This window comes from Sturnus vulgaris, chromosome 4 (assembly GCF_052056855.1).
Source record: "Sturnus vulgaris isolate bStuVul1 chromosome 4, bStuVul1.hap1, whole genome shotgun sequence".
In the NCBI taxonomy this organism is placed as follows: Eukaryota; Metazoa; Chordata; class Aves; order Passeriformes; family Sturnidae; genus Sturnus; species Sturnus vulgaris.
This window is the reverse complement of record NC_142246.1, coordinates 47,227,225-47,242,507: the sequence shown is the minus strand read 5'-3', so window position 1 is coordinate 47,242,507 and position 15,283 is coordinate 47,227,225. Positions and strand designations below refer to the sequence as shown.

The 15,283-nt window shown below is 40.5% G+C and overlaps 1 long non-coding RNA gene across 6 annotated transcripts in view; it reads left to right on the top strand.

Annotated features, from left to right (window-relative positions):
- Positions 1–203: 203 nt before the first annotated feature.
- Positions 204–15,283, top strand: part of LOC148224000 (uncharacterized) — a 29,341-nt gene continuing 14,261 nt past the window's right edge. For 2 of the 6 annotated variants that reach the window (XR_015803286.1, XR_015803287.1), the window contains exons 1-5: positions 208–8,405; positions 9,032–9,254; positions 11,129–11,271; positions 11,412–11,510; positions 12,802–13,255. This is a non-coding gene — a long non-coding RNA (uncharacterized LOC148224000). Of the gene's footprint in view, positions 8,406–9,031; positions 9,255–11,128; positions 11,272–11,411; positions 11,511–12,801; positions 13,256–15,283 lie in introns of all 6 variants that reach the window. The other 4 variants (XR_015803285.1, XR_015803284.1, XR_015803283.1 and 1 more) reach the window with 4 other exon arrangements.

Here is a 15,283-nt window from a genome sequence, read left to right as displayed (position 1 = left end):
CATTTATGTGCATTGGACTAATTTATTTTCTTTCCATCTATGAATTTTTTATATTTTTGAATTTTCACTCATGAGCAAAATTATTTAGAATAGATTTGCATTATAAAAGATTATTTTAGTTCTCAATACTAATTGTATTTTATTGGCAAAATCCCTAATGAGGTTTTAGAGAAAGGAAGCATTAAATTAATTTAAACAGAATCTTAAAAAGTAATAAAACATTTTCAGACAGAGCTTAGATTTGAAAGTTGACTGCAAATGTGCCTGCTTCGCAACATTAAGACATTGTGTAGACTATTATCAATGATGTTCTGTGTGGTATTTTTGTCCTGCTCCACTACCACTGTTCAAGCTGCTCCATCAGAAAGACCCAGAAAGCAGAAATGTCTCTGATAATGTAATTTCATTCCAAACCCTTATGCCTGTTGTGCTTATCTTTCAGTAGGAGCACTAAGACTTTTAAAGAACCTGTTCACATCTGAGTTGCAGAAGTTAAGTGCAATGAGTTTAAGAAAGGATGGAGTTCCAGCTAGAACAGTGAATTTCCTGACTTCTGATTAAAACCAGATGCTCAATACTGCTATAACAGAGAGTTTTATGGGTGAGTACAGAAATATTTTGTTTCATAAATGTGTGCTTTACAACAAATCTAATGGGAATTGTAAAGTAGTATCTCACAATATCAATGTTTAAATATCCCAGCGTAGCATATTGAAACAATCACAGTTCTTTGCTCATGACACAGCTGAAGTGCAAATCCCTAGGCTGATACCCTCTATAAAATGTGTCAGATGGAAGACAGAAACACACTCTCCCAGGACAATATTTCAGGGCCAAATGCAGTCTCTCATGGGGTGTCCTTAGTGATCTATTTCTTTGGGCTATGAAAAATAAATGTAAACATTCTTGCAAATGTCTGTCAGCATTTAGGGATTTCATTATGTACAACTTCTGTCCATTCATGTCAGAAAGAAACACCACAGTGTGTCATACAGACTTTCCTATATTGCATGCTAAGTTTTGTATAGGCATTTTTAATGGAGTTTTGAATAAAGTCTTGTCTAGCTTAGTGTTTGCCTTCTTTGAGAGAACTAGTTGCACATCTGCATCCTTCTCCAATGGAAAAATCCCAGGTAAAGAACTTTTTTTTCCCTTTTAGTTTTTCCCCTCACTATTTCCTTGCTCTGGAAAGCTATCCAGCCATGCAGCAAAAAAAGCAAAGGTTTGAGAGATGCAGAAATGCACTCCCAGCCAATGACTGGTGGAGAAAACTGGGCAGCTGTCAATCTGGCTGCTGTTTTCCCTGCCTGACCTGTTCATGCCAGTGCCAGACCCAAAAGCTCATATTAGAAACAAGGAGGCTTTGGTTGCATCCAGGCTGCTTGAGCTTGCTGGTTCAAGATTTAACCCTGTGTTATATTTTACAGCACAGGAAAGTTTTGCCTCTGAGGTAAGGCAAGGGCTGTACCTACTGTATAAACAGTGGCCAGAGTGCCAAGAGGTGTGATTTGTGATTGAAACAGCTCTACAAACAAAAATTCCAGAAGTGAGAACTAAGCTTTCCTTTAGGTGTGGTGTGGTGTGGTGTGGTGCAAGCATACTATGGCTTTCTATGTTCACCTTTTCTTTTTGCTGTTTTGCTGGAGCCACACCCTCTGCTTTCATGGATATTTCCCCAAATCCAGTATGAACATGAGTACATGAAGGTAGATTTTAAACCCACAAGGTTTCATGTGAGCAGGAGATGCTAGAGCTATGGAGTTTACTCTATAGTGCTTACTCCAAAATATTAAAGGAAGAGAGCTGACACAAAACATTAAGCACCATTTTTCTTTAGGAATGAGTCAGGACAAAACAACAATTGCTTATCTAATTTCAGAGTTACAGTGGTCAAAATATTGCAGTGGTTCACCTGTAAGGATCAATTCCTAAATTGAGCATAATGCTTTTGTTCCAGTTGTTGCTGGTATAGCTGAGATCAGTAGTGATGAAATGGGTTGGTGTCTTCAATATTTCTGCTAATTTCTGTGCTAGGGAGACTGTATTTCTATAGAGAGTGAAAATGAAGGCATTATTTGGAAGAAAGGCTGGATCATGCGGGGTAAGGTCCATCACTTTAACCTTTTGATCTTTGGAGGGAAAAACTTGTCCTTTTACTTTAGATCTATTTGGTGTTTGTAAAGACATATGAAGTGAGAATACTGGAAACCACATGTCCACATTTATCTGAAGGTTGGGGATTACCTTCCTGACAGGTGAGAAAGAAGTTGTCTCAAATCTCATTCAAATGTTTTCTTTGTTTCAGTAAATCTTGGAAGAGCGACAAAGTATAGCAAACATGTAATTTTGACATGAAAAACAGTCCAAAAGGGCCTTAAATGAAACCACAAATTCTTTTCAGCTAGGCACAGATATTGAGTGTGACTGTTTTGCAAATGATCTTTTCTCATGTGAAGAAGTTTCAGAGGCTGGTCTCTCCTTTTTCTCTTTTTAATTGAAAACAAAGGATCATTTCTCCCCCATCTCATTAACTCTGCTAGTCTCAAAGAGTATTAAATATCTCTTCCTTGTAATTTAAAGCAACCTTTTGCCATTAACTTAAACATATACCACTGTCAAGTTTTTGAGGGTCCTGCATCCCAGTATCCAGCTGGAGTGGTGTTGAGAGCAGGACCTCAAGGAGATCTCCATGTTCTGTCAAACTTTTTCTGGCTTTGACCTTAACAGAGCAAAAATGACCTGAGGGACTGCATGAGTCAATGTGATCTAGTTCAGAACAGAAATCTCTGTTCTGGTTCCAGGTTCATCACTTAACTGCTCTTTGATGTTGGTTAATGAGGTGTTTTATTTCTGTGTCTCTTGTTTGTACCTCTCAAGATAATCAGCTCTTGTGCAAAGCCTGCCTATTCCATGCCCTGCAGCCCTGTGCCCAGAGACTTGTCCATGCCAACCCAAGTCAGGGCCCGAGGGAGATCACCTAGCTGCTGTGGCAGGCAGGGCATGAGGCTGAACCATGCCTATTCTGGGCTGAAAGGAGAACAGAAGGACCTGAATGCAACAGGGTATGGCCTAATAATTCCCTTCCTAATCCATAAATTATAATAATAAAAAGTATAAGGTTGCTGTAGCATGCAGCACCAGTGTATATGTAGAAAAGAGATCATGTGGGGTTTGTTATCCACTTACCTCTCACTGAAACCGACAGATACGTTCTTGCTAAGAAAGAAGTGTACCACTGAAATAGCTATAAAATGATCATTTGCACCAGCTCACCAGTCATTTTGCAAGCTCTAATGTTAAACATTAATGTATTTTGGTGAGTGTCAGCTGCCAGCATATTTTTCATTAGTTTATAGGCTGTCATATTATTGCACTCAACACTAGAAAGTGATGGCATTCTGAGACATATAGAAATCTGCTGTTACTTTGTCATCTTGTCCTTCCCCACAGAAGGTCCTTTTCCATTACATTGTACCATTTGAACTTGGGAACAGTGTTTTACTTTGCTATGGATTTACTTAAGGCAGACGTTGATGTGGTGGGGATCAGTGACAGACTCTGTTCACAACTGTGATGTCACAGCAACTTTGTCACCACTTCACTTCTGTTTTCAACTTCTCTGGCGTCACCCTTTAGAATATACTGGGGAAAAATAAACCAAATCCAACCATAAAGCTCTTGTGTAAGCAAATTAAGATACTGGGTTTAACTGTCTGCTATAGCTTACTGAAAGCTTTGCACTAAGGGGCAAGCTGCTTGTTAGAGGGGGTTGGAAATGGCGTAAGGAGGAATTTGCAGAACAAGACTGTACATCTGTGAGCTCTGTGCAGGCCTCTGGAGAGAGGGAGGTCTCCTCTTTTATTATCTGATGAGCATCAGTCCCTTTGGTCAGACTGCTAGGCGCCTCCCAGAGCTTAACCTCAGATTAACATCTGCTTCATTTCAGTGTCTGTCTGATAGTGATATCAATAAACATCATCATCTTACAGTAAAAACTGGTAATAAAATCTGTGCCTGCTGACTCACTGTCTATTGTACCCTGAGGAATAATTACAGATAGTGAAGATTTAATAGATAAATAAATAGATTTTGTATATCACTGAGTAATGAATATGAAACTTTTGTAAGCACGTTTAACTACATATAATGTGTATCTATAGATCATATGAAATACAACCAGAGACAGGCTGAACATCCTTGTGCTGGTGAAGACCTGCTGTAAGTGGGTAATTCCTGTTAACCAGATTTGGACCTGTTACACCAGGATGGTACCTACAGGTCTGATCCATCTCCTTCCTGCTTTGCAAAGATCTGCAACTAAAAGGAGTATTGGAGGAAAATCACAAGTGAACCCCCTGTCACATTGCATGTACATTTGCAATGAAGAGCTCTCACCCTCTCTAGTAGGGCAAATCTACCATCAGGCTTTAGTTGGGCAGTCCTGCTTGAGCTACAAAAATCAATTTTCCATGATTTTCCTCTAGACCGCCCCATGGTATCTGGTAAATAGTCTCTTGAAGTGTTGTGGCTGCACCTCCCACCAGTGACAAGGGGTAAGAAACATCCTGAAGGAAAGTGTGAGGCACGAAATGCTGTGAGCAAGGAGAGGGCTGCCAAGCACTTTCTAATGTTACATGTGAGGCCCTGTTAACAACCGAGTGTGGTTCAGCTGGGAGACTCCTGGCTGGCAGAAGCAGCTCTCCAAGGGCCTCCTGCACAGTAGTGGCTGAGCATCCTGCTGGAACCTGTGCTCAGCTCAGGAAAGCGACAGGACCGTGCTCCTTTCAGCCTCCATCCATCACTGGCCATCTCTCTACGGCCAATGCCAGGCTGAGCTGAGGAAGAGCAGGAGCTGCAGAGGGCTCAGCCCCCAGCCTTGCAGAGGTGGGTGCTCTACTCTGTGTGCTGCCAGCAGCTCTTTCAGTGGTGCTGCAGGCTGGCTCAGAGTCTTAAGCTGAGGGGTTTTGGTTGGCCTGTTGAGAAGAATGGGAAAAAGAGAGAAAGGTAGAAACTGATTCCAACTCAGTGTATTCTATGATTCTGTGATTTTGTTTCTCTAAACAGACCTTCAGAAAATGTCACTCTCAAGAAACGAAAATGTGAAGAGTGAATTGGAAGAATAATAAAACAATGAAACTGCCAGAAGCAAGAGAAAATGAAACCACTTTCTTGTATTTTAAATCAAGTTCTTCCTGCTGGCTTGGGGAAAATAAAGATAGAGCAGGGAATGTAAAACTGTTTGCATAACCACTAATTTATAAAGAAACTTTAGTAACAGCAAAACCTGGTTACAATATTTCAATAGTGTGTACATTTATCTTCAGCCTATCTGTTCAAGAGCAGTTGGTGCAACACACCTAAGGTCATTTCTTCTGGAGGTGGACCAAGAGACACAATTTAATCTTGCTGTGATTGGTGCACCGTGTCATCAAACCTACACGAGGTTTTGGCTCGCTTCTGAAATAGTGTGTGAAGGGTATTTGGGGTGCTGCTACCAGCTGGTGCACTGGGGTATGCAGAACCTTTACCTCTGAGTTTGGGATCTGCTCTGCAGAACAGATCACAGAGCGAGTCAGAACTGAAACTCTCTCTGGAATCTTTCAGGATTTAATCTGAGAGTCTGAATTTAGTGCAGCTTGAGTTGTTTATGAGCAAGGATATTTAAATAACTTTTCTATACATTCCTAGATTGTAATACATTTAAAGTTTATTTAGATTTAACTTAAAAGCCGAAACACTGACAACCCCTTCACCCCAAAATCTCACGGTACTACACTACACTGACTGTGAGAAGATTAAAGCAGAGGGAGGTGAAATAGCACAGTACTCTACTCTATTGTGAGAACACACAAAATAGGGATCTGGGGACCCATATTTAAGGAATCTTTAGAGAGCAGAGATAAGCTGTTACTACTTTAGCTGATCTCTTTCATCAAAATATGCACCTTAATCACATTAACACATATCATATAATGAAGCCGTAATCCTTTTAATATCAAAGGTATTTTGGCCCTTGATGGGCTATCAATTCAGTTATTGAAATAATTTGTATGAAAAAAAATTTGTAGCTCTTTGTGGGTATTTAATGCAGAGATAAAACCATAAAAATTCAGAGATCAGTGACTTGCACCAGTATTTTATGCACTGCTTCAAACTGATGCTAATTTGGCAGTGAAATGAGGGACTGAGGAAAGACAGTAGGACACATTTAAACTTTCCACGGGCAGGAAAAAAATCTCCTTTGCCAAGGTTTACACTAAAAGCTTTTGCTTTCACTTTTCCCATGTGGATAGTCCCTGTGGTTCAGCCATGTGCATTAACGCACTTAGATGTCTAAAGGTGTCTGGTTGATGAGAGAAGGGAGAAACTTGTACCCTCTCCACAGAGGACAGGGAGACACTTGAGCTTTGTTTGGCTTAACCTCTTTATCATGGTATTTTGCATTAGGAAGAGAAACTTTGTGTTTAGTGGTAGGTGAGAGTGGCAAAAGCTTCGGGGAGACTGTGGGTGGTCTCGGAGGGTCTGAATTTCAAATCATGCCTTACTGCAAGTTCATCCCACAGCAAGGTCCTGGGCCACTTGGAAGGAGCCAAGAGCTCCTCCAGTGTTTTGAGCACATGCAGGTACCTTCAGTGTTGGCTCTCAGAGGCATCCTCACCTATAATCTGGGGTTAGGGCACCAGGGGACACATGACCCCATTCTGTCCTATTTCTAGGGTTTTTTTGCTGAATTTGGTGCTTGGACAAGGGTTTGGCCTTTCTCTGGGTCCTGCAAGCGGCTGTTGCGATTTGCTACAGAGCTGCTTTGAAGCCCAGAGAGAGGCAGCTTCTGGTAAGTGGCCATACCTGAAGAAACCTGCTAGGAAAGGTGTTTTGTGGCGTGGTGGAACACCTTGGGTGGCCAGGTGGGCTGGGCAGCATACTCAGGGTTGTACCATCCATCCTCTTCCTGGCAGGCACGGAGCTGGCCAGTGCAGTGGGGCAACAGAATCCCAAGGAGCTGGGATTAACTGGGCAACTTGTGCAAATTGCTTTGAACATAAGAAGAGATGTAAAATGACAATTATTACTATGAGATGTCTAAAGAGCCCTTTTTAATTTACTGGTTGCTGTTTTCTATACTATGCATTTATAAAGGGGCTTCTGGCAAAAGGGACTGTTATTGTTAAAATTCACAAAATAAAATTTTGGGCTATCCAGTGCTGTCTTGGAAAAATTTTATAATTGCTGAACAAAAGGGAGACAAAATTAATGGAGCAGAACTTACATTAATGGAGCATAGCCATCTCATAGCCTTTGCACTCTGAGCCAAGTTACTGGAAGTGCATAGATCATCCAGAAACCTGTCCACACCACTAAATGTATTTTAGCTGTGTTTCTTAAAGGAATGATAGCTCAGTGTGTAATATTATTGATTGTATTTATAGAGAAAACATTTCCACCCAAAACTTTAAGTGTTTCACTGATCTTAATGAATCCTGGCTGGAGGAAACATTATTTGTATTTTTGAGCAGGGCATCTGAGGCATTCGGAGAGTAATTTTTGTGAGTGCAGAAAAGCATTTACATCCACCTGTGCAACATGTTCTTCCCTGTGGCTGCATTCACTAAAGCTGGGTGGATTCTGGCACTTGGTAGCACCCTCGTGGATGGTGCCAGCATTAGCCCTCCTCTGTCCTTCTCTCCTTGTCCTCAGTGTCCACCACCTAAAGCTAAAATGCCAAACACTTTCAAAGGTCTGGTTGCTTCTGCAGATTTCCTGGTGCACTTTTTCATTGCATTCAGTATTTTCTGGTTGTGTGGGAGCTTCTACAAATTGACACAGCAGAAAAAATAACTCAGGATACAAGGATTTGTCTCTAAACTAGGATGAATTCCCAGGTCACCTGCTTGCCTGGCCCAAATATGTCACCATCACCCAATGACACCTGCACTATTGCTACTGCTGGCACCTCGTTTCCAAGTGATGGAAACCTTAGTGCACAGGAGAGAAAGGAGCTGTGACAGCTTCCACCAGGTCCCTGCATGAATCACCAGGACAACATGACCCTGGACCATGCCAGGGGTATGTGTGCCAGAGAGCATGAGGAAAGCAGAGTTCAGCAGCAGCTCCCTGAAGCTGAGTGGAGCTCTCCTGGTTTCCAACTCTTTTCAAGTTCTCAGAGTGTACAAAGGAGCTGACTGGGGTGTAGTGGCAGGATCACAGCCTGTGGGGAACTGTTTGGCAAGGGAATGGTATAAGCTCTCTTCCATGATCTGGGGAATCAGAAGGGAAATAGTTTGTAAACCGCTGTTATTGAGACAATGTCCAGTTTTTTCCTAGCTCCTGGTACACAGCTCAAGCATAAGAAACATCGTTCTGAGGCAGCAGATGAATGGATCACTACAAAAGCTGGGGCATCTCAGGTGAGTTCCCCATTGGCTTTACACTACACACTGTTTTGTCCTTTATTTTCACTTTCACTTTTCCCAGTTCCTGATATTGGCAACAATCATGTCAAAATGCACAAATGCAAGAAGCCAACCCAGGGAGCTTGCTTTTCCTTTGGAGCTGTAAAATAAGATATTAAAAGCCCAATCAGTACTGCTGCCTGACAGTGCCACTGAACAAAGATGTGAACTAATTTGTATGCACTTTAAAACCTGTTCAGTGTTTCTCCTAAAGCTCTTATGAAACCTTTTTGGGGACATGTTGAGAGAATTTGACAATAATGGCCATGTATTAGAGAAAATGCATAGCAACAGCATTGAATATGTTAGGGGATTAGGGAAATTTTTTTCCCTGTTTGGGAAATGAAGTATCTAGAGTACATTGCTTTGCTTTATATTCTCCCCAAACTATCGACTGGGAAGAAGTTTCACAAAATATGCATTTAAGGAATACAAACGAGAACTATTGTTTTAATATGACAGGCATGAAGGTAAAGAGATAAAGAACTGATTTAATTTCTGTACAGAAATGTGTAACTGGAGGGCAAAAAAAGGGAGATTTGGAGAGTTTGATTCAGAAAGAAGCTTTTTTTTTCCTGCAGGAAAAGTTGAAGATTCTTGCTGGGCTCTGTGTGGTAGCCAAAGAATTTTTTTCAGGAAAGCAGGAGTTCACTGAGCTGCAACCTGGATAATCTGTCCATGAACAATCAGAAGTTAACTGTAACTCTGATAAAACAAGCTTTGAATTTCCAAGGGGTTCAGTATCCCTGGTTTTCAGAGTATCCTGCAGAAAGATCGGGAACAAGGCTCTAAACTCCACTGGAGGTTTGTCATGTAGTTTTTATTTGTAAGATAATTGTGTGCTGGAGTCTGGTTTTGTACTCAGTGTTAACATCTTTCATTTGATTGTCCAACCCTTTTAGATGTGAGGTTTTACATGGATTAAATTAAGATAAAACAGTTGTTTAGTCTTCTGTTCAAAATAAGTGCATTTAAAGAAAAAAGCATTCAAATGAAGGACAGTAAGGAGTGCATACCCAGAGGGGCTGTCACTTCAGATAAGTGTGAAGGCAAGTTCTGCAGCAAGCTAACACAGGGAGCTTGTTTATTCATGTGTTAGTTTTTCTCACCACTCAGTATAATAAGGAATCCAGGAACTGTTCAACCTGACTCAGAAGAATAAAAGCTCTTTTGAAGCATGGTGTATAAGAATGGTGATAGCTTTTCAGGATTTATTATATATCCTGTAAAATAAAGGGAAAAGATGACTCCAATCTGCATTCAGCATAAAACAGTAAACACTAATGTTATCTACCATCTTCCAAAAACATATACATTCAGCAATGACATATAGGCCTGGATTAACTGGGTTAATCTTTACACCTGGATTTATGAATATGTTAACAAGCCTTCCTATTCTCTCTGAAGGCAGGGGCCATAAACACTGTAAATTAATCATAAAGCTTTTGACCTTAGTGCTACATATGGGACTCTTTGTTGCTCACTGAGGGTGTAAAGGAATATGCTTGAAAGTCAGTATTGCAAAAATATGTTTGCTGTGAATTAACATTTGAGTGAATTTTGGCAGCTACTTTATGTCTGGTTTTGTCTGTTCTCTGGTACAAAACTTTATCTGGAATATCTGGGAAGAGTTACATTCAAACTCTAAATGCAGAAGTATCCAGTGAGACAGAAATACATACAAGCTACACAGTTATTTTTGTCCTCTCAGCCAAGGGCTGGAAACAGTCCCAATCATGGCAAATAATAGCTGAACAAACCTCAGTCTGGAACATTAAGTATTTTTTTGCACTCTGACTTAATGGATAATTATAAATTTACTTATTGAAGTAATTGGTAAATTAAAGAGTTGCATGGATGTTTGCAGAATGGTGTTTGCAACTAGAGTTTTACAGAACAAAATAATTCTTTTGGTAGTAGTAGAAAACAAAATATATTTGAGAAAATTACAACTGGTCTCAGATGTTCTGCAGATGGAAAGAGACTTTTACATCATAGGATGTGTTATTTGTTGAGAATCAGTTTTTCCAGGTCCAGTTGTGGATGAAAGAGAAAATTTAAACTGATGAAAAATTACACAGAGCTCTAACTGTGAGGTTTAAACTTCGAGTAGGTGGAAGCTCAGAAATGAAAACCAGCCATTTTCACACAGCTGAATTGAGATAATGACTGGGGATGAGACCCCTTTGACATAACCTTGGTCCAAGCAAGGAATTGCTTGGAGAAGTTGAAAGGGCCAAATTTGTGGAGTGCATAGGGAGAAGGAGAAGGCAAGAGGGTAAAGTTCACTGCACTGTTTCAGGCCTCAGCAAAACCTCTGGATGTTAAGGAGGTGCATTGTGAAAGCTTTGGTCGTACCCTCTTCTGCCAGATATTTCTATTGTCTCCTGTTTTAAGAGATTAAAAGAGGAAACTTTGGAAACGTGTTAGCTAACACTGTTGACCAAGATTGGTGGGGGTTTTTTGTCAAGGAATTTGGTGAACTTTAAAAGTAAACTCTGAAGTGGGTTGTACTGATCTGTTTGATTTCCACATGAGTTCAAAGATTTGCCATATGGGACAGACTGTGGCAACAACAACAAAGCAGCAAACACTGTCTCTTATTTTGTCTCAGAGGGGTGGGATGCTCATGTTTGGAACCGAAGGCCTGCTAAGACTGCTCTATTCATCTCTTTCAGGACACCACTGTACCTGAGCCCTTGAAATATCAGAGCATTTATCTTTGAGAAGGTCTGATAGAGCAGTACTGTTATTCTAATTTTACAGGTGGTAGAATCAGGAAGAGAATATGCTATGACAGAAGCATGTTTGAGGCAGAAAGGTGAGTCTCATCATCTCACAGTTTGCCCACATGGAACACATGTTCCAGAAAATAAGTATTTTCAGGGCTCAGATTAATATACTGATTTAAAATGTGTTTTCCAAAAGAAATGAACATTATTTATTTTCATTGCTTTCCAGGTTTGCTGGTTCACAGTTATTATTTTGGACAGCTTTACGGACTGCTCCTTCTCCAGCCCTATGATAATCTTCCATGAAACTATGCTACCTCTTCCACACGTATGTCTCTCGCTTTTATAACCTCTTAATGCCTCTCTGCCATTTTTACCTCATTGAAAATGTTGGTTACATTTATTGCTCTGCTAATTGCTCCACTTGCAAAAATTTAATTGTGAGCCTTTCCTTGAGTATCTTGGCTCACATGCTTTTCACTTGAGTCCTCACAAAATTACAGGGCTTTCTCCTCAGTCACGTGTTTCAGCTGCTTTTTAGTCTCACTTCTCAGTGGTTTATGGACCTTTCCCCTCCAGTTCTTCCCTCTGCTCACTGGGGATGCTTTCTCTTTTGTCTTTGTGAGATGCTGTCATACAGCTCCAGCAAGCCATGTATGAGAGAGATTCATTGCGAACTAATGATAGTCCCCATGTTTATTTGAGTTGCTGTCATGTTTAGTCTCCATGAAGGCAGAGTGAGTGGTTGCATCAGTGCCTCTCACTTACAAGCTTGTGTTAAATGTCATTTTCAACATGTGTTATAAAACATCACATGGTGAAGATAATCCATTTTGTTAGTTCTGAAACTTGAAACCCCTGTCAGCAGACACCAGAAAGAACCCCACATAGGTTGTATAAATTACTTTGTTATAGCCAGCCTAGATGCTGAACCCACAGATTTGTGCCATTGTTAACTGCTTAAGCAGAAGTGCCTGGCAGGAAAATTCACACTGACAGCACAGCATAACTTGATTTATTATGAAGTCAGGTGGTAACAGCACCCAGTTTTATCCAGCAAGCAGGCCACAGCTCTTCCCCCTCCTGCATGTTAAAAGGTACCCCTGCTGTAGACAGCAGCTCATCGACAAAAGTGATATTGACTGATGTCCTAATGCATTATTGAGCAGCTGGACAGGGTCATCCCTGGGCGCAGCTTAAATATTGGGTATGGCAACAGTAAGGAGAAGGGGCAGCTGGGAAACTTTCATTGGAGTCAAGATCCAGCTGAAACTGGACAGCTCGTAATGATGGTGCTTGTCTAAAGAATGAGATAGTAATGAGGATATATCAAAGGTTGCTGCAGAGTTGCTTTGTCTTCAGCAGCTCATGAGTGAAGGGGACATAGACAACACTCAGCTAAATTAGTGCAAGGAAGCTGGAGTGTGACCCATTCATTTCTTTGTAGCTCTATCTGAACAGAGCAAATAACTCTTTAACATAATGTTCAGGAAAATAATAATCTTTACTTTTGCTCCAGGACTTCTCTGATGTTGAGTAATTTCGAGGTGTTATAGTAGCCTGCTCAAATCACTGGGACACTTGGGTTTCACTCTTCAACCTTCTGACATCTCTCCCAGTTTAGATGTTCCTCAGTATTAAAAGGATCCTCTTCATAAAGATGAAAAAATTGGCAGTACAAAACATCTCTTGGGGAATGGCATTGCCCTTCACCAGGTAAGAACTATCTTGACAGGACATTAGGAAACAGGCTGAAACTCGGGAGTCCTCCATACCTGGGAGAAAAGGCCTTCTGTCCGCCTCGCATGTGGGAGAGGTAAGGTGTGTGTTCATCCAAGCATGATGTATTTTAGAAAACCACTCCTTTGACTCGCATTGCATCAGTCAGGGAAAGGGCTCCCTATAGAAGGGACAGCTGATGGAGAATTGCTCTGCTGCCCTGTCCATTTCCGGGGAGGAAGCAGGATGATGTAGTGGTTTAATGCTGCTTTGTTTCCATGTCAGGCTGGTCCAGCAGAGGGGGCTTCTATCCAGAGGAGAGGCAGCCTTGTGTGAGCAGCTCCCAGCACACAGGTGCGAGTACTTCTGCAGCAGGAAACAGCAGCCTGGCCAGAATCCACTCACAGCACCTACTATGTAAACACAGGCATGGCTTCATTGCATTAAATTTGCCATGCAGGAGACATTTCCCATTTTTATTTGTGCTTGGACCAGTCACCCGGTGCAGTATTATTTTGTCTGTTAACAAAATATTCCCCTGTTGTCAATCCACCTTCCCAGTCAAAGGATGTTCCAACAACTTCTACAAAATATGCTCACACTGATGAAAAGTAGGAGCAGTGATATGATATTGGGAAAAGCAATTATATAAAACCTCAAAATGTTTTAGAATTACATTTATGCAGTACCTGGGATTGACCCTTTATAAAAAAGAAAAAGCTCTATTTGTGGCTCTGACATGTCTTGTTTGATTGTTAGGTTAGCAGGGCCTCAGTGAATAAATGAAGCCTATGGCTTCATTTTTGGCCACTAAGCCCCACTCCTTACTACTGGAAATCCATGTAAATTCTGCCACCATCACTGGCCAAGGGTGACCACTGGAAAAATACCAGTTGATTTTTAGAGAGTTACAGTTTTTCTATAATTTGCAGTATATGACAGCAAGATTGATTATGCTTCTAATACCATTTTGTATAGTAGCTGCTTGAGGACTTCTTTTGGCCTTTTTCTGCAAGTTAAGTAGACTTTCTTGGACATATATAATCCTCTGGAATAAAACCCATCTGTTCCTGTTTAGAAAGTGAATTCTTACAGCTTTACTACTGACCATACAACTTGGTAATTGTGAGTTTTATGTTTCTTAGCAAATACTTTGTACACCTACAGCTTGGAAAAAATAATTGAGGAAAACCCATTGAGGGTTGCAATAAAAATCACAGCAGAACAGGGTTGAAAGGCAATTCAGTAGCTTGCCTGATTCTTTCTGCTCCAGGATAAGAACAACTACCTTCATAAAAATATTGTATTCTATGATCATATTGTATCTTCCTAATGCATTCTTCAATACTTACAGTGATGGAAGCACCACACCACAGCCTTGCTTGCAGTACACACTGCAGTACTCATCTCCTCTTCCCACTACTCTGTGTCTCACCCTGAGACAGTGTGAGCTATAAATCCTTCAGGCACTCTGTGAATGCTGTGAAATATTATAGATGAGCTCCAAAAGGTCAAGCCATGCATCTGTTTTAGAACAGAACTTTCTGACTGACCTTCCTCAAAATGGTGGTTTTACGAACCAACATCACTGAAACTGTGGGTCTTTCTGATTTATGAAGAATCAGGAGTCTGATCAAGAAACATGATTTCATTTTAGCTTATGAATGTGTGTGGAGGAAAATGTCCCCCTCAAAAAGCCTTTGTTCATGCCATGAAATGAATAGCAAAATGGCAACTTGCATATATGTACATGTTTATGTCTGAAAACAGGATTATTTTCCTCCAGAGAAGGAGATACTTTGTGGTTTGCATGCTTCAGAAAAAGCTCTGTGAGTGATATTTCATGAAATTTTGAAATTACTTGACAACAGAAGATAATTCTGCTGTGCCAAATAATTTTGACTGAAGGACGCTGGAATATTAAATTATTAGCTAATAATTAGTTATTGCTGGCCTGAAAATTTCTGCCTATCCCCAGAACAAGTTTGTAAAGTATTAAAGGAATCAGATCACTATGAAAAAAAATCAAATATCTGATATTTAAATATCAATAGCTGATAGGTAAATAGTTAATCATACAGAGTTCATCTGTAATCTAGTAAGAACAGCAAACCACTGATCTTTCTTTGCTCTTTATCAGACTGAGTAGTGACTGCATTTGGACAAATGGGAATAACTTTGTCAAGATTTCCTATAAGCTGGTTTTGTGGTTTGATACTCTAAGGGAAAAATTATACCCCAGTGAATCAAGAGAAGAACTCAGGGTGTTATGCCTTGGTGTGCTGACAAGGGGTAAAAAACAAAAAGTGTTGAAAAGATGCAATGTGAGAATGGTACCCTCAAAGTTTTATGTAAAACCAGACAGCCTACATTTGGGCAACT